We start from the raw sequence: 19,145 nt of genomic DNA, 5'->3' as shown, positions 1-19,145 counted from the left end.
TCTATATAGGACCATTCTATCCTATCATAGGCTTTGTCAAGGTCCAGCTGCAGCAAGATGCACTCTTGCTTAGAGAAGGATGCATACTCTATTCCTACCATTATTGCCAAGATATTGTCATATATAGATCGCCCTTTAATGAACCCGTGTTGATGGGGAGAGATGATCCGACTCAGGAGGGGGGCAAGTCTGAGAGCTATCGCCTTGGCAATAATTTTGTATGCTACTGACATCATCGTAATGGGATGCCAATGTTTGAGTTGAGAGCATCAGATCTGTTTGGGGATGGGCTTGATAAGCCCTCTCTTAACACTTGCATTCAATGACTCTTCGGAAACAGCTTGATTGGCCATCCGTGTGACTAGACCCTTGAGATCATCCCAAAATTCCCTGAAGAATTCAGCCGTCAGTCCATCCCAGCCGGGGGACTTTTCATTGCCAAGAGTTTTTAGTGCCACTGAGCATTCCTCTTCAGAGAAGGCCTTTTCCATGCGGTTGGCTTCCTTCTTGGGAAACCTTCTTTTCAACACTCCCAAGTAAAGACGCCCGGGCTTCTTCCACTTCCTGAGATTGGGTCTCTGGCTGGCCGATAATTTGGTTGAGATACTTGAGCATAAGTGTAGCCGTCTCATCTTGGTTTTGAATTGTATTCCCTTTCTCATCATCGAGCACTTGCACGCGACCTCGACTTTTCCTCACTTTCAGTGCCCTAAACAAATGTGCTTGGTTAGAAGGCTCTGGTTGAAGGAAAGTTTTCCTAGAGAGCAATCTTGCCTTCTTGATTTCCTCCAGCTGTTCGTTGGCCAGGTGAGATTTAGCTTCAAGCCATCGTTTGTGCTCATCCTCGGTAGCTAGTCCAGCAGCCTTTCTAGAGGCTAATTGCGCTACCTCCTCTATGAGATGTTTGATATGTGCCTCATTCGCTTTTTTAACCCGAGGACCCAAAGTTTTGATAGCTTTTTGTACACTCCGAACAAATACATTCCAAGCACTAAGTTTATTCGTCCCCACATCTTTCTTGAGCTTCCCCAACGCTTTCTTGGTGATGCTTCTGAAGAGAGGGTCTTTGAACATGTGTGTCCCTCTAACAAGAAGCTTTTTCTCCCCTCTCAGGGATGGCCCCCCCCTTTATCTTTCTTGAGTTGTAAGTGTAATAACATGTGATCGGAGAGGCTTTTTGTTGAGATTACCTTCATCTCTAACGTCGATGAGATCCAGTCAGCTTGATGAGAGCAGTAGCATCTGTCCAGTCGGGAGGCAGTGCGGGCATACTGAAGGCTTGTGTAGGTGAATCCAGGCATGATGTTCCATGGGCCCACTTCCCACAAGTCAATCTCAGACCACTTCTCACATAAGCTCAGCCATTTAGACTTTTCAGAGCCAACCAGTAGACTGGCGGAGCCTGTTCTGTCCTTGCTTTTCTCGACATATTGAAATCTCCAACCATCAGCCACTCCCCTTCGATCTGAGTATCCCTGAGCTATATCTACAGTTTAGCTCTATCTTTGCGTTGCAAGGGCTGTCTAATTCTAACACCAAGGACTCTTTCGGAGGGGTGGTTTAGAACCACCTTAACTTTGACCTCCTTCTAATATATCTTGCATTTTTTTTAAACAAGGTGAAAGTTCACTTCACTATAACCGACATAAGGCTATGAGAAGAATTTAATAATAAAATGTTTGTTTGTGAAAGGAAAACAAGAGAGTGACACTATTGTTTTAAAACATTTGTTATCACAATAAAATATTATGTTTTTTTAAACAATAAACATAAAAAAGATATTTCAAAAAAATAATGTTTGCAAAACCACTTGGAAGCATTGCAACAAATTGAAAAAAAAAAAAGACTAAAAGAGGACGAGAAAGATTGTGTGTGACCTAATATTCAATGGTCCTCTTTAAAGAGAGAGGTACACAAATGTATGCACCTCTCACAAAGACCTAGAAAAAATATAATAAACAAAGTTTTTTGCCATGTGGCACTAATTCGTAAGCTTTATCCAATGGTCCACAATTGCACAAAAATCTAACGCTTTGTTAGGGACTCCTTACATAGTCCAAAAGAATAATTAATTTTAAAGCTTCATAATTTATACTATTATAAAAGGGGGAAGGATTCCGACCCTCCCCTTGACACATGGCACGAGCTCTTTGATCCGGCTTATGTGTCGTGCAACCCCCGACCACACAACGACTTAGAGAGAGAGAGAGAGAGAGAGAGAGAGAGAGAGAGAGAGAGAGGTCGAAGGCCGCTAGCTCGACTAGTCATCATAAGAAACACAGCCATTCAAGTCTCAACTCAATGACAACTGCAAATCCCCCCCTCTCCCCCCCCCCCCCCCCCCCCCCCTCTCTCTCTCTCTCTCTCTCTCTCACACACACACACAGCTAGATGCATTGACCAAGTCCCCCTCAGTGGGAGTGTATGTGGCAAGAAGTACTTAGTGACACCTCTCCCTTCAAGGCTCATTTAAGTGAAGTGACACACATGTGTGCTTGGAACCAGGTAACAAGCTTAAAAGGTAGAATTGTGGATGTGAGATTCCAAAAGAAAGGATGATTGGAAAAGCAAAAACGTAGATGTAGATGTTGAGATGGTTATGCCCATGTAAAATCTAGATATTCACATGTTTCGATGATGATGTGAACGTGAAGCTGAATAACCCAACTTTTTAAGGACACTTTATCGTATGCAGGGGTTTCCTTCCATCAATTGAGTTGCTTGTCATAAAATCAGAAAATGTTTTTTTTTTCTTGAAGTTTTTTACCTTGCATTTGGCGTTAAAGTCCCTATGCTCATCCTCGACAAACGGCATGAATCCATGTATATAGCATAAACTAGTAAAGGGGGGAATCTTTTAAAGGTGCTCCATTAAGGGGAATCAAAGGAGATTCTCAGATAGCTTTGAGGAGAAAAAAGGGGGGATCACTCGACAAACGTCATGAATCCATGTATATAGCATAAACTAGTAAAAAGGGGGGGGGGGGGGGGATCTTTTAAAGGTGCTCCATTAAGGGGAATCAAAGGAGATTCTCAGATAGCTTTGAGGAGAAAAAAGGGGGGATCATACGTGGTGCGAGAGCGAGAGAGAGAGAGAGAGAGAGAGAGAGAGAGAGAGGGAGAGAGAGCGCCACTGATTTTTATGTCTCTGATGGCATCATCTCCTGCAAGGTACTCGCAAGCCCTACCTCGCAATGGTATGTGGCATTGCTCCGTCTTCGTGTGGGTGGGTTGGTATGTAGCGATGCCATGGGCTGGTGGTGCTTGCCCTACAGTTGCGCACTTGGTTGCCTTGCAGTAGCTGCAAGCTATAGTGCAGATAGGAGTGAAGGGAAGGGTTGGGAAACAAGGTAAGGGAAGGCAAGGGAGCACTCTACAAAGGCACGCAGGACGTGTTGCCTCTGTGTGTGTGGGCACACTAGACGCATGCAAAGATTGTGTGTATGTGTGTGTGTGTGTGTCTCTTTGGGTATAGAGCACACGCATGCAAGGGGAGGTTTGGAGCAAAGATGTGATATTTGTGTGGGGAGGAGGGTGGAGAGATAGAGTTGCATGATTGTGGAACTATTTCATTTTCCATTTTCTCATAGTGGCCAATTTATTCTTCATTTTCTAGTGGAACTATTTTCTCATATATTTCACTGGTTTTTCTTCCCTTTACCATGGTTTGCAACTAGCTAGTCTCGAATTTCAACTGGCTCAAGGCTATGTTGAGGCAATCCTTTCTCTAACACTAAATTTCCAGATGAACTCAACCTAATGATTTTATCCCTTTCTTATTGTCTTAGAAAGCCAACGTGACCCTTTCACGTTTCATTAGTATTATGTAGTATCTTGGGAGATCCCTTGGGACTTCTAAAGGGAAAAGTGATGTTGTGATTTGTGTGTAGAGGATCTCTCTCTCTCTCTCTCTCTCTCTCTCTCTCTCTCTCTCTCTCTCTCTCTCTCTCTCACACACACACACACACACACACACACACATTTTAACGCCCTAGACCGTCGAAATGGATTGCGATGGCCATGAAACTTTGCAAGGGTAGAAATTAGTATGCTTTTCTAGCCCCTACAAAGTTTTATGGCCATCTGTTGCCGGCTCATCGGTCAAGGGTGACACAATTGCCAAAAAAAATTGTTGGGCTCGCCAAGGGCCTAATGGAAAAAGATTAGCGATTGTATTTGGAGGGCCCAATGGCAAAAAATTATCGATTGTGCCTCCCTTGATCGTTGAGACAGATTGCGATGGCCATGAAACTTTGTAGAGGTGGAGGGTAGTGTGCTTCCTTTACCCTGCAAAGCTTCATGGCCATTCGTTATCGTCTCGTCGGTTAAGCTGTGTACTATCACCAATTTTGCCATTGGCCTCGCCAAGGACCCAACGGCAAAAAAAAAAAGAAAATTATTCCACTAATGACCATCAAGATAGCTTGCAATGGCCATGAAACTTCCTAGGGATGGGGAGTAGGGTGCTTTCTTTATCTGTTGGAATTAGGGTTGTAGGAAAACACACAAAGCTCGGAGAAGACAAAGGAAGCTCAAGGCACACAACAAAGAGTGTATTACTTAGTGTGCAATGGAAAGATAAGATAGCCCTAGAGTGATGGGCGTATATACAATGCACGGGGGGGGGGGGGGGGGGGGAAACCTTCTAGTGAGGGAAAAAATGCTTTGGTGGTCCTAAGTGTGTTCACACACATCACTACCACATGTATAGGGTAACAAATCTCCCCTAGGAGAGATGCAGTGAACAAGAGCTAGCACATAGAGTATAGGGAAGTGCTATGCCCTGAAGACATGATCAATCTACAAAGGGGAGTAAGCCCCAAGCTTTGCGGAAAGCTTGGAACTTCTAACGAGACAATGCTTTTGTGAAAAGATCTGGAAGGTTTTCCTGTGTTGGCACATAAGCCAAGCTGATCTCTTCTACTGAGAGTCTCTTCCGGACATAGTGATAATGCACCTCAATGTGCTTTGAGACAACATGAAAAATTGGGTTTCTCACAACTGCCAATGTGCTCCGACTGTCGGTTGAGATAGTGTTGGCAGTGTCCTGTCCAACACCCAAACCAATCATAGGACATCTGAGTCATACACATTCAATCGTAGTTGTGAAGATTGCCCTGTACTCAGCCTCACAACTCTAAGCGACTACAGTAGGTTGCTTCTTGCTCAACCATGATATGCATGAACTGTCGAGCATGAATCAAAAACCACTTGTGGACACTCGCGTGTCAAAACAACCAACCTCTCTCTCTCTCTCTCTCGTATTATTTAATTATATCATTTGGACATGTGTCCTCTTTTTCCTCTTTGAGACAAAGAACTTCATTATTTATTTTTATGCATTTAAAATTCTCCTTGGACCCCTTAAAGCCTATCCAATAGGATTCAAGCACATCATGAGAGCCACATGTGGAGGATCTTTACATGTGTCTTTTATGGTTCTTAAGATATCATGTTTGAATTGAACACTTCAAGCACCTAGTCAATTAAGCATGGAAACCGTTTATGCCTCTTGAGAGTTTATATTTGAATTGAACACTTCAGGAACTTTAGTCATTTAAGTATGAGAAGCACCTCAAGCTTGGGCAAGGTTCCCACAAACACTTTGAGCACTTTAGTTAGCAAGCATGACAAACACCTCATGCTTGGGTAGGATTCTCACCTCAAGGTCAGCCCTAGCTTGCCTAAGGTCAAAGGACTTTTTAACGCTAACTTTTGGAGGTCTTTAATGAAGCTAACACTAAGGTCTTTTAAGCTCCATTAGATCCATGTTGCTCTTTGATAGTCTACCTCCTTTTGGACCCCTATTGAGATGTAACCATCTCTCCTCGTGGTCCCTTGCTGAGGTAAATCTAGAAGCACTTATTGCACATTGCTCTTTGGTAGACCGTCTCCTCTTGCACCCCTATTGAGATGCAACCATTCTCCTTTTGGTCCCCTGTTGCGATAGATCTAGAAGCACATATCTATATCCTAACTCTTGTTCCCCTTTTATCTTCCCATATTAAATGATCAGTTTAATATGAGGAAATCATTTGGGTTGGTTAGATATTAGATTTTATGACAAGTGGCATACATTATGCCCTCAAGCCAAAACGAATGTGAAAATGCTTGATTGTTGACTATACATCTTGGCATTTCATTAAGTGACCTATTTTTCCTCTCAGCAACACCATTTTGTTGAGGTGTATAAGGCACTACACATTGGTGTTTTATCCTACGACTAGCCAGAATTTCATTTAATTCATGAGACATATACTCCTCCCCTCAATATGAACGAAGGGTGCCCATAATACATTTCGAGACATTTTCAGCCATAGCCAGAAATTGTTTGAAGCACATAAACACTTTGGAATTTTCTTTAAGCAGATACACCCATGCATGCCTGGAGTAATCATCAATGAAAGTCACGTAGTAAAGGTAATTTTGGGTCCACAAAAATCATTATGCACAAGTTGCAACCTGCATGTGGCCCTAATTGAACCATTGTTTGGAAACTTCAAATGCTACATCTTACCCAAAATACAGCCTTCACAAACATGTTTGATAGGTGCTTCAAGAGGTGGCAAAGAAGCAACCATATCAGATGTTTACAAACGCAACAAACTGGCAAAATCCAGATGCTTAAAACGTGCAAGCCAAAGTTTTGCATCTAAAATAGTCTTAGGATCCACAACAACATTTGCAAAATTTTGCCCATGCTTGTCATATAAAGTGAGCTTATACAACCCACGACATAAAATTTTAGATGCAACGATTTTGTCATCAAAACTGAGATCATGCACTGTACATATGTCATCCACAAATTTGACTACCAGACCAAGTCTAGCAAGTGTAGATACATACAAAAGATTCTTCTTGATCCCAAGTACATACAACACATCAACAAGTGTGAAAGAACTACCATTTACAGCATTAAGCACAATCTTTCCAACTCCTTGAACCGGATAAGAGGCATTGTTGGCACAAGTGATTGAATTTCAATGAGGGATAGACTCAAGAGAGGTGAACAAGTCACGATGAGAGGCAATGTGCTTTGTAGCACCACTGTCAAAGTACCGCACATGACCATCTGCAGCAACTAGCAAACATGCATCATGGACAGAAGAATCATAAGTGCACTCTTCACTAAAAGCCCATCCTGCATCAACATCAGCATTACAATCTTTTTTCACAGAATACTCAACAATAGCTGTATTTGTAGTGGAACCAGCCTCTTTGACCTTCAACTTAGGACACTGCTTGATCAAGTGATCATTAGCTTTATAATAATGGCAACGCATTTTCTTTTTTCCCTTTTCACCAGAATTCCCAGACTAATTGCTGCCAGCAGAAGCATTAGAAACATGTAATTTTCCACTTGCAGAAGAACCATGATAAGTGGCTACATTACTTTTACCACCTTTTTCTTTGAACATTGATAAAGGCATGTTCAACTTCATGTTGTCTAGTCCTATTTTTCTGAAAAGTAACTCTTGTAATAGCAATATGCATAATGCATCAAACTTGACAACTTCTAGATTTCCTTGGGTCATAAGTCTCCAAGTACTAGCAAAAGGCTGGTAGGAATCTGGCAAAGCATCAAGAGGAGTCTACACAAGGGAACTGTCAAAAATGACTTCGGCTGCAAAAATAAGTTGCTCATTTATATCCTTGACACCAGCAAGGAAAGTGTCCATATCATCTTCCTCATGCATAATCTTCGACTCTAGCTCTTTACGCAGCAATGTAATTTTTTCCTCATCGTGACTTACATAAAGACCACCCAAAATATCCCAAGCATGTTTTGTAAATTTTGTTGAAAAAACGTGATGAGTAATAGTGCGCTTCACAGACAACACAATCAATGCATGTGCATCCGCATCTTTTACATCCCATAATGAGTTTGCTCAATCGTAGGCAAAACAGCTCCGACAGTAGCAATCCTACCGCCAAAACATGTAACATCCTCAATATCGCCTACATCCTAAGAATCAGGACGTACATCAATGCCCTGTACCATGTTCCAAACGCCCTTTGACACAAGGACATGTTGCATCATGTAAGCCCACATAGAGTAATTGTCCCCATCCAATTTGTCTTCAGCAGTAAACATCTTGAATACATCTGTGTTGTTGTCAGTCATGGCGAATGCTGCATCTGATGTGAAAACTGCTCTAATAGAGGAGAAATGAGATGGGAACAACACGTAAACCATAGAAGTATAAGAAACCTGTTATGCAAAAAATGACACTGACAAAAATTTTGCACAAAATGAAATAGCCTACGTAGTACTACCTGTAGTGGAAATAGAGACGAAAATGAGTCCGAATCAAAAATATGAGCAGACCGAGCTCTAAGACCTTGCTCGAAGTATTTTTTGACATGCTAGTGCTCGCCAAAGCTAACAAAAATCGGGGAAAATGAGCAGGCATATGCTGGAGCTGTTGGCGACTAATCCCAGGAGGACGCAACCTGCTCTAATACCAATTGTTGGAATTAGGGTTGCAGGAAAACACACACAGCTTGGAGAAGATGAAGGAAGCTCAAGGCACACAATAGAGAGTGTATTACTTACTGTGCAATGGAAAGATAAGATAGCCCTAGAGTGATGGGTGTATATACAATGCACGTGGGAAAAAACCTCCTATTGAGGGAAAAAATGCCCCGGCGTTCCTAAGTGTGTTCATGCACACCACTACCACATGTATATGATAACACTATCCCTGAAAGTTTCATGTCCATCCATTGTCGTCTCATCAATCAAGAATTGCATAATCACCAATTTTTTTCCATTGGGCTCGCCAAAACTGCAAAAAAATGGCGATTGTGCCAATAATGACCATTGAGACAGCTTGCGATGGTCATGAAAAATTGTATGGGCAAGGAGTTGGGTAAGTTCATGGCCATTTTTTGTTGTCTCGTCAATTAGGCCTTGCATAATCGCCAAGTTTTTGCCAAGGGCTCAAAGGCAAGAAATTGGTGATTGTTCCACTAATGATGGTCGAGACTGCTTATGATGACCATGAACCTTTTTGGGGGCAAGGAGCAGGATGCTTCCTCTACTCTTGAAATATTTCATGGCCATCCGTTGTCGTCTCTTTGGTCATGCCTTGCACAATCACCAATTTCTTACCACACAACTCATCGAAGGTCCTATGGAAAAACATTGGCATTTTCACAGTCCCACATCAATGAGACAATAACAAAATACCATGAAACTTTATGGAGGTGGATATTGCCCTCTTGTCGGTATGGGGCTACACAATCGCCAATTTCTTACCACAAGGCTTGTTGAGAGCCTATGGCAAAAATTTGGTGTTTAGACAATCCTAAACTGGCAAGATGATGAGACGGTAAGCAATGACCATAAAACTTTGTAGGGGTAGGGATTAGGATACATTACCCACCCCTATAAAATTTGATGGCCATAGGTACCATCTTGTTGGTATGGGATCGCTCAAATGCCAAATTTTTACCATAAGGTCTTTAGTGAGTCCTATGATAAAAAAACTTGATATTTGTGTAGACCTAAACCGATGAGACGTTAAGCAATGGCCATGAAACATAAACATGCAACAATATCAGTTGGACATGAGAAGGAAGGATACAACTTTGCACGAGAGAGAGAGAGAGAGAGAGAGAGAGAGAGAGAGAGAGAGCAAGGAGGAAAAATAAAGGACAAGAGAAACATAAAGTAGACCACCTCTTTATATGGACATAAAAGGTCTTTTGACTTTCCACCTTTATATGTACTTTGACTTTGCCTTCATCTGTCTTTTCATTTCCTCACTTACCCATCACTTGAGCACCTAAGCTCGCCCTTCACTTACGCACTTAATATGTTTTGAAAGACTATTTATTTTTCCAAGATTGGGGAGACCTAATGGCCCTATGGAAAAAATTTGGCGTTTGCACAATCCCATACCAACAAGATGGTAACCGATGGCCATGAGAATTTGCAAGGTAAGAAGTAGGATGCATTACCCATCCGTGAAAAGTTTCATGGTCACTGGTTACTGTCTCATCGGTATGGAGCTACACAATCACCAAGTTCTTACCATAGGGGTTGTTGCAAACCCTATGGCAAAAAATTAGCGTTTAGACAGTTCTAGACCAACGAGACAATTAGCGATGTCCATGAAATTTTCATGGCCATCAGTTACCGTTTCGTTGGTATGGGGCTACACAATCGCCAAATTTTTTTTGTAGGGTTTGCTAGGGGCCCTATGGTAAAAAAATGATGTTTGCATAGTCCTAGATGTGCTAAACGGTAAGCGATGGCTATGAAACTTTGCAAGGATAGGGAGTAGGATACATTATCTACCTGTGCAAATTTTCATGGCCTTTGGTTATCGTCTTGTTGTATGGGGCTACACAAGCCAATTTTTTTGCCATAGGGATCGTTATGGGCCCTATAGTAAAAATTTGGCATTTGCATAGTCCCGGACAATTGAGACGGTAAACGATGACCATGAAACTTTGCAAAGGCAGGGAGTAGAGTACATTACCCACCGCTACAAATTTTCATAGCCATAGGTTACCGTCTTGTTGATCTGGGACTGTGCAAACACTAATTTCTTGCCACAAGGTCCTTAGTGAGCCCTATTGCAAAAATTTGGCATTTGCGCAATCCTAAACCCGTGAGACCATAAGGGATGGTCATGAAACTTTGTAAGGGTGGATAGTAGGGTGCATTACCCACCCTTACAATGTTTCATGGCCATCGGTTATTATCTCATGGTCTGGTGCTACACAATCATCAATTCTTACCACAGGGCTCGCTGAGAGTCTTGTGAGAAAACCATGGTGTTTGTGCAGTCCCATATCCCGAGACAGTAACAAAAGTCCATGAAACTTTGTAGAAGTTGATATTGCACCTTGTTACCCACCCCTACAAAGTTTCATGGCCATCGCTTACCGTCTTGATAGTCTTGGGCTGCATAAATAGGAATGTTTTGCCATAGGACCCTCAATGAGCTTTGTGGTAAGAAATTGACGGTTTTGCAGTCTTAGACAGCCGAGATAGTAAGCAATGACCATGAAAATTTGCAAGGCTAGGGAGTAGAGTACATTACCTTCCCTTGCAAAGTTTCATTGCCATAGGTTACTGTCTTTTCGGTGTGGGATTGAGCAAACACCCTTTTTTTGCAACGAGGCTCGCTAAGGACCCTATGGCAAAAAATTGGCGTTTCTGTAGCCCCAAATTGATGAGATGATAAGTGATGTCCATGAAACATTGCAAGGATAGGGAGTAGGGAGCGGGAGCATTACCTGCCCCTACAAAGATTGATGGCCATAGGTTATCGTCTTGTCAGTCTGGGTCTGTGTAAACACCAATTTTTTCCATAGGGCTTGCTAAGGACTCTATGGCAAAAAAGTATCGTTGTGCAGTCCCAAATCAAAAAGACGGTAACCTATGGCCATCAAACTTTGTTATGTTCCCTGTTCATCTCTCTCTCTCTCTCTCTCTCTCTCTCTCTCTCTCTCTCTCTCTCTCTCTCGCATACGATCTCTTTTGTGTAATAAGAATTATTTTTCCAAAGTTTTAACAATAAATTTTGTTTGAAGCAAAATTTGGTCGTTTTAAAGTTTGTTCATAGTTTAGGAATTCATTCTGATTGTTTGCGTTCACTTTCAAATTTTGACTTGGGGCACACTTTGGGAGATCTTTTTGAGGGTGTTAATATCGGATTTTGGAAAAGTTTCGTATGTAGGAAATGTAATCCTAAACACAATGAAAAATATTGCTTCTTTGAGTATTTTCAGATTCCATTGTTTTTATGTTCTTTATAGCGCATAGATTAAGAAAAAGTTAGAAAATATTGTTTTACACCGTTTCTGTAAAAATTGCCAACTAACAAATTGATTTTCAAAGATTCCAAGCAAGATCTGAATTTTTCACATCACAAAGAGCACGACAAGACAAATAATTTCATGTGAGATGAGCCCAGGCTCACTTGGAGCCGATTGGGAGCTACGAGCCATTGAAAATGGTCCAAACTTAGGACTTTAAAAAAAACCAGATTCGCACATATGTCACACGTCACTCGGGAGCTAAGTGGGAAATTGTTGTTCGCTATGTAACTCATCGAGTTACATGGCGAATTGTGCCACATAACTCGTCGAGTTATGTGAGCATGTTGATTGAATTGCCACGCTGGTGTTGAGCGACTTTCCATGCTGGCATATACTTAACTCGCTGTGAAAAGTGGGTATGTCTAATCATGAATACACGAGGCATACACCCTTTCCAATATTTTCTTCTCAACCTCTGCTTACGAATATATCAACCATTGTTTCTTTGAAGTCTGGTTGGATTTAAGACTCGCCTCGTATGTTGTAGTATACTATCTAACAATTCAAAGACTTTGTCTACCAACATTGATCATCTTGAGTTGATTGGAGGGGGTTTGTTTTGTTGCACTATGGAAGCTTCTTTTTTTGTCTATTGTTTTAGTTGCTCTTAAGCTCTGCAAACATGGTTCCTCATTTGTGCTTTTGTTTGGCTTTCAACTTGTCCCATTTGACTTTCAAGACTTCTATTGAGTTCTAATGGATTTGGCATCAATTTTCATTGGGTTTATCTTCCCTTGCTCCCTCTCTTTGTTCTCATCATCCATGGCTTCTCAAGCCTAAGCTATTGTTGCCATGTTGAGAGGAGCAATTTTATTGGCATCTGGCCCGCTTGTACAAGGTAGAATTTCTATCATGTTCATCGATGATTTTCGTGGTTTATTAAGATTTCTAGTGTAATCATGAATGAGATGCATCTTGCCACAATTGAACAAATTCCATATTGTACCCTTTGTACAGAAAGTCTATAGGCCAATGATTACCTCCACACTTATAGCATGTTCCTTTTTGTTGATATTGTTGTGGTTGTGGTTGATTCACTAGAGGTGGGTTATATGGTCACTCTCTGACATGGTTACGATTGCTATAACACTCATTTTTCCCATGGTTTATCCATTTTTATTATATTGCACACCAGTTTTGTTGTTATGACACATTTACATTTAATGGTTGTGGTTGAGCATATCTAATAGTAACTCTATTGTCATTAGGAAGGTTGTTGTCTTAACACTTGCTACAATCTCTTAGTCCCTGGTAAATCTAATCTCTTAATGGTTGTGGTTGAGCATATCTAATAGTAACTCTATTGTCATTAGGAAGGTTGTTGTCTTAACACTTGCTACAATCTCTTAGTCCCACCAAACAGTAACTCTATTGTCATTAGGAGGTGGTGGTTGTTGTTTCAACACTGGCTACAATCTCTTAGCCCCTGGTACAACATTTTTTTTGTCCCACCAAATATCTTGGTGTTGGTGTTTGGTTCATTGTTGGTGGAGGATTGTATGGTTGCTTCTCACCACATTCCAATTGCAATAACATTCATTGGTTTCATGATTTATCCAGTTTCATTCAATGGCACACCACTTTGGTTGTTACAATACATTTGTCACTATGGGTCTTGGTTGTGTATAACATTGAGTGATAGGACGATCACTTCCACAGATGTCACACTTCCTCATTTCAGGTTGTCTAAAATTTTGTGCTTGTTTGAAGGCCTAGCTCATCCCTCTGACCACCTCATCAATGATTTGATCTACATCAATAGCTACCTATTGTACCATGTTCAGTTTCTTGGTTGCAGTTTCTTTTGTTATGGAACTTGTTTTAGTGGTTGAGGCATCAATGTCCTCCGAGATTTTGTCATAAGATTTGGAGTTTTCCACAAAGATATGAAGCTTCTTGTGTTGTAGAGAGACAAAATTTTTGAAGTGAAAATCCTTTTTGAGTGTTCATTTTTCAAACCTTCAATAAAAAGCAATGCTAATCGGTCTTGTTGTGGTACCTCCCGTGGTGGACATCTTTTAAGATACTTTTTGAATCTCAGTGAGGCATCCTTCACCTTTTCCTTGTCCTTTGTTTGAAAGAAAATATTTGTGACACAATATTATGCTTTATTCCTTGTTTGTAAATTATTTAGTAAACTCTGTTAAGAGATCCTCTATCTTTGCAAAGGCATCTCAATTCAATGTTTGGAACCATGTCAAGGTTGTCCTTTCCAAGGTCAAGCTAAATCCTTTGTAGTATTGGGTATGGAAGTTATGCACTTTCCGTGCTCTCAAGTCTTGCTTAAAAAGAGATTCATGTGTATGAGGATCTCTCGATACACCATATTTCTTGTTCATGCATTTGAGACTTGAGATAGTCTCAATCATCATGGTTCAACCACATATTGTATTGTTTTTTGGTGTACCTCAAAGACATCTCTATCTATTTCTTGTCGTCTTGGAGGAAATGTTGGTGGAATCCCCTCTGGCATATGCAGTGGCATTGTTTTTGGAACTCTATTTCCAACCCGTGGTCCTCTTGACCCTAGTATGGTAGTATAGCCACCTATTTGGCTTATTAGATTTTGAGCTACACTCCCTTGGATAACAGTCCTTGATTTTTGAGATCTCGTTGATGTTGTAGCTTCAATCTCGTGAATATGTGTATGTTCTCAAGATTGATCGAATCCTATTTTTCCCATAGTTTGTGTCTCAAATCCTATTCTTCCCCTAGTTTTTGTCTCAAATCCTTGTGAATTAGTCTCAAATATCACTGGTGTGTTCACTCTTGACTATATGTAGTGAATAGATATCAAAGTATCCCTATAAGCATACCTTTCCAACTGAATTTGGTCGATAAGTTTACAGTACTCTTTTCCATACATATCTACTACCAGAACTTGCACTCCCTGGCCATTTGTATACGTGAAAATGTAGAGGACTTTTGGGTATGTCAACTCTCTAACATTGGTTTCGACACACTTATAGAAAGTACGTTGATCCATGTTTGTGAACTTGTATAGGACCATATATGTGTAACCCACATCGAGGCTCTTATGGATTTGCTAGTCTTGATGAGTCTCACATTGGGTTTGTTGATCAGAGGATGGTTGTCCTCTAAGTCCTCATCAATTTCTATGTTCGTACCTTGATCCCTAATTCACCATAGGAGAGTATATCCATGGATTTTATCTTTGGATTGCCTAAGTCTATCCATGGGAATACGGGAATATGGATGATAGTAGATAGGTTCAGTAAACAAGCTCATTTCATACCTCTCAAAAAGACTATCAAAGCCCATCAAATGGCAACCCTCTTCATCTCACAAATCTTCAAGTACCATGGCTTGCCAATGTCCATAGTGTTGGATAGAGATTCTAGAATGACCAGTAATTTCTGGAAGGGTCTCTTTGAGAATTTAGGAACAAGGCTAAACTTCTCTTCGGTCTATCACCCGCAAACGGATGGGCAAAGTGAAATAGATAACCTAACAATTCTCGATCTACTAAAAGCCTATGTAACGGAAGTAACGTGCACTTGAGTTGATGGATGTAGTGCCTGGTATGGCTCCCAATCAATTGGATAACCACTTATTAAAGATCCATGAGCCAAACATTGTAGTGTGGTGTGGTATGATTGATATGTCCATTTTCTTTGGAGCCCATTGTTGAAGGTGTTGCAAGATTTCTTGCAGTTTTCATATGTCACATATCTCTGAGTTGACTCAAGAAAATTGGTGGTTGACAATTTGGCACGATTAAGGCCCACTCAAATCTTCTCAAGATAGTCTTTGACTATTTCACCTTGGTCTAGTGCAAACAATTCCTTTTTGCCCCTTTTCAAGTGAGATAGTCTTTGACTATCTCACCTTGGTATAGTGCAAACAATCCCTTTTTGCCCCTTTCCAGGTCTCTAAAAAGCTAGGTTTTGGTGGCTCTCAAGTCTTAAGGCATCTATTATGGATAGCCAAAAAGTTTAGAATTGGGAAACCTATTTAAAAACGGATTTAAAACTAAAAGCACAAGTATACTAGCAAAACCTAACTCAATTTGAAGTTGCATATCAAAAGTAAGAGCAGCTTGGGTGAATTGAACTTGAAATAGCACTCAAAACAGTTCGAGGATCAAGACACGGGAAGTTGTCATGCTTATAGCTTGGTGTCTAGAGAGTATTTTTTACACAAACTTGATATGCAGGATTTTCTCAAGTATATCTAGAATCTGATTTGCTCAAATACTTCCACTTTGAAGAGATTTGTGTTTTAGTTGGATCCCTTTTTCTTTTCCAAAGTGCTAATATTATATATCAGATTGTTTAACTCCATGTCAGCTTGGATGACATACTTTTACTTGTCCAAATTCAGTTCTGAAAACTCCTATGGAGTCCTTATGACCAGGCCTACCTGTGGTATCAAACTTGTCTCTATCAAAAACATTATTGAATCGCGATCCAACTTTTATGAGCTTTTGAGCTAAGCTCAAATTTTACCAGCTGCTAGAAGATGCTTTTTGTAGGCTATTCCCTAAAACCGTGGTTGATCTCGATGCCTGGATTCTAGTTTTCTATGTGTTTTGTAGTTTCAAGCTATTCTCCTAATTTCTTGATTTGAAGAATATTTTCACAATCGTTTTACTTCAAAAAGTTTGGTTTTGGTTTGAACAAACCCTCGTGTTTCAGTGAGCACTTAGTTTTCTAACTTTCTAGCTTGAGGTACATGAACTATGATTCATCCTTCACATATGGCCTTGAGCTGTGGGAAAATTGTCACACTCTATGTCTACAACCTATATCCACAACATGTTACCACGTTGGACTTCTTTCAATGGGTCAAATCTCAATTCTTTGATTTGCACTACAGTTTTTGTTTATCAGCTGATCATTGTGATGGACATCTTTAGCACATCTTTTTGGCACTACCATACTCTATGTCAATACTTAGTTAAACGACCTAGATGGGACACATAGATGCATTGAGTTTTTTAGACTCAATGGAGTGAACCTACGTAGGAAGATGCACAAGAGCAAGCACGAATCAACAATCAAAAATCGGTCTCCTAAAGGCATATGGTCAATCCTCATGCCAACCAATCACTCGATGGTTTCTCAATGAAACAAGCTCGAAATGCTATGAAACTCTAGGAGACTATAGACAAGGATTAAAAAAACACATTTGGACCTTGAAAACTTGATTTTGAGAGCTACACCAATCGTGATTCATGGACAAGCAAGTCATTAAAAAGTGAACAAAAGTGGTCTAATAGTACCTCCTAAGGTCTACCAACACCTTCTACCAAAAAAATTAGCATTTATACTTGAAAAGATCATTAAAATCGCAAAGTAAGGCTCATGAAATGTTCTTGTGAACCTTCACAAAATTGACAACGAATACACTCAAAAGATGGATCAAGAGGAAAGAAACACAATGCACTTAATGCAACTTGATTTGGATTATCGGATTGCAAGATATGCCAATTACAAAGTAGCACTACTCTCTTCTCTACTGGCACGTATAGTGAGTCTCCAAGCTTCAAAAAGTAAGTTTCCTACTTACATTTTGACCTTTATACTTAGGGATCCTTAACATTGGTCTTAGGCCTAGTTCCCATGAGTATTATACATTTATATCAAAAGTAAGTGGGTAGTTCCAGTTATATCACAATTTGGGGAGCTCTATCTACATTTATAATCTCTAGAGTCGGAATAGAATTACAAATGAAGACTTTAGTGAAATATTGGAAGGGGTATTTATACTCAGAATCTTCATACATTGGATCTCTCAAAATACATGCATTCTATCTTCTAGGCTCTAGAAATATGCAGAAGCATGTATCTCTACTAGATGTGTGTGCATATCCAGCAAGTATTGTGTAATGACACCATCCCACTTTAGTTTTTATCTTAGGTTTCAATCCTATAAGATCATACATGAGACTCTCAAAGGCTAATGATAATGGCATGATATTTGCCAGTTAGTATATATTATCCGCATCAATCAATGCTCAATGCTACATCTACCTGGCTAGCACCTCAATGCTAAGTGCATCAACTCCAAGATCCACATGTCCTTGCATAATCATATCATTCTCTAGCATCAACATATCAAAACAATCCATATCATCCACCTCTATAGTTGGAGCGTCTCTGTCCTAAAAGGATCAATCTTTTGTGCCTTGCTAGATCATGACCGTTCTAAGTGTGCACTACCACATGTCGTGCACATCAATATGGAGATCAACAAAAGAGACTCGTTTTATCTCTTTCTAACATGTTCACAACCAAATCAAGGCCAAATTATTTTGTACCTCAGATACATGCAATGGATAGACCAAGCCACTATGGGCTCTGCTTGCAATCACTAACGATTCATAATGCATCTATAAATACTGCTCTCAAAGTAGTATATGATGTCTACTATTTGCTAATAACTGACTCACTAAGATCAAACTTTGTTTAGGCTGAGGAATATAATACACATGTCACATTAGAAAATTTTGGAGGTCATTTTGGAGGGCCTTGTAAGAAATTATACTTATCTCTTTAGAAAGTTTTCTTAAAATACACTCGCACTTATTGAGTACGTCAAAAAGGACAATTGGACACTCTAAAAAGTGAACCAAACTTTCCGCGGATCATTGAAAACAATCACCTTTTCATCCAATGCAAGCGTCTTTTTCGTGACATAGGTGCCGCTCATTTAAAATTTCTTTCATCATCACTGAAATAAAAAAAGTCACAAAATCATCAGATAGTGGTATAATTTGAAGCTTTTGACACCTCCAAAGTATTTGGAGTGCCCAAAAACCTAAACAACGAACATCTACATGCCTCGTTTTGACACCCGGGTAGGGAGAAAAGCCCAAAAAGGCACTAAAAGGTGGTTTTTGGACAATGGCACGCAGAGGATTGGAGAAAGATATGCAGAGGCCATTCCAAAGTATTTTGAAACGGCCTCTGTGTGCCATTCCCCAAACACACACACACACACACACACACACATATATACATACATAAAGATATATGTTATATCTGTATATACACACTGTAAGGTGTGACCTTTGTACTAGAGTCACCAGAGTATGAGTCAAAGAGAGAAAAGGTGAAATTATCCCACATGTATTGGTGCAAGACTGTAGAGCTACTGAAAGCTTTTCATGAATAAACAAACTCATTCCATGTTTGCATTACATCTCTCTTGTTTATGGTGAGCTTGTGATGGGGTTAGCAAAAGACTCAAGATCGTGTTTATGAATCCAAGTTATTCTATCTTGGAACCTAATTCACTTGAGTGATAATCTAGCCTACACACACACACACACACACACACAC

Source organism: Adiantum capillus-veneris, chromosome 19, assembly GCF_014529385.1.
Source record: "Adiantum capillus-veneris isolate H3 chromosome 19, ASM1452938v2, whole genome shotgun sequence".
NCBI lineage: Eukaryota > Viridiplantae > Streptophyta > Polypodiopsida > Polypodiales > Pteridaceae > Adiantum > Adiantum capillus-veneris.
This window is presented reverse-complemented; position numbering follows the sequence as displayed.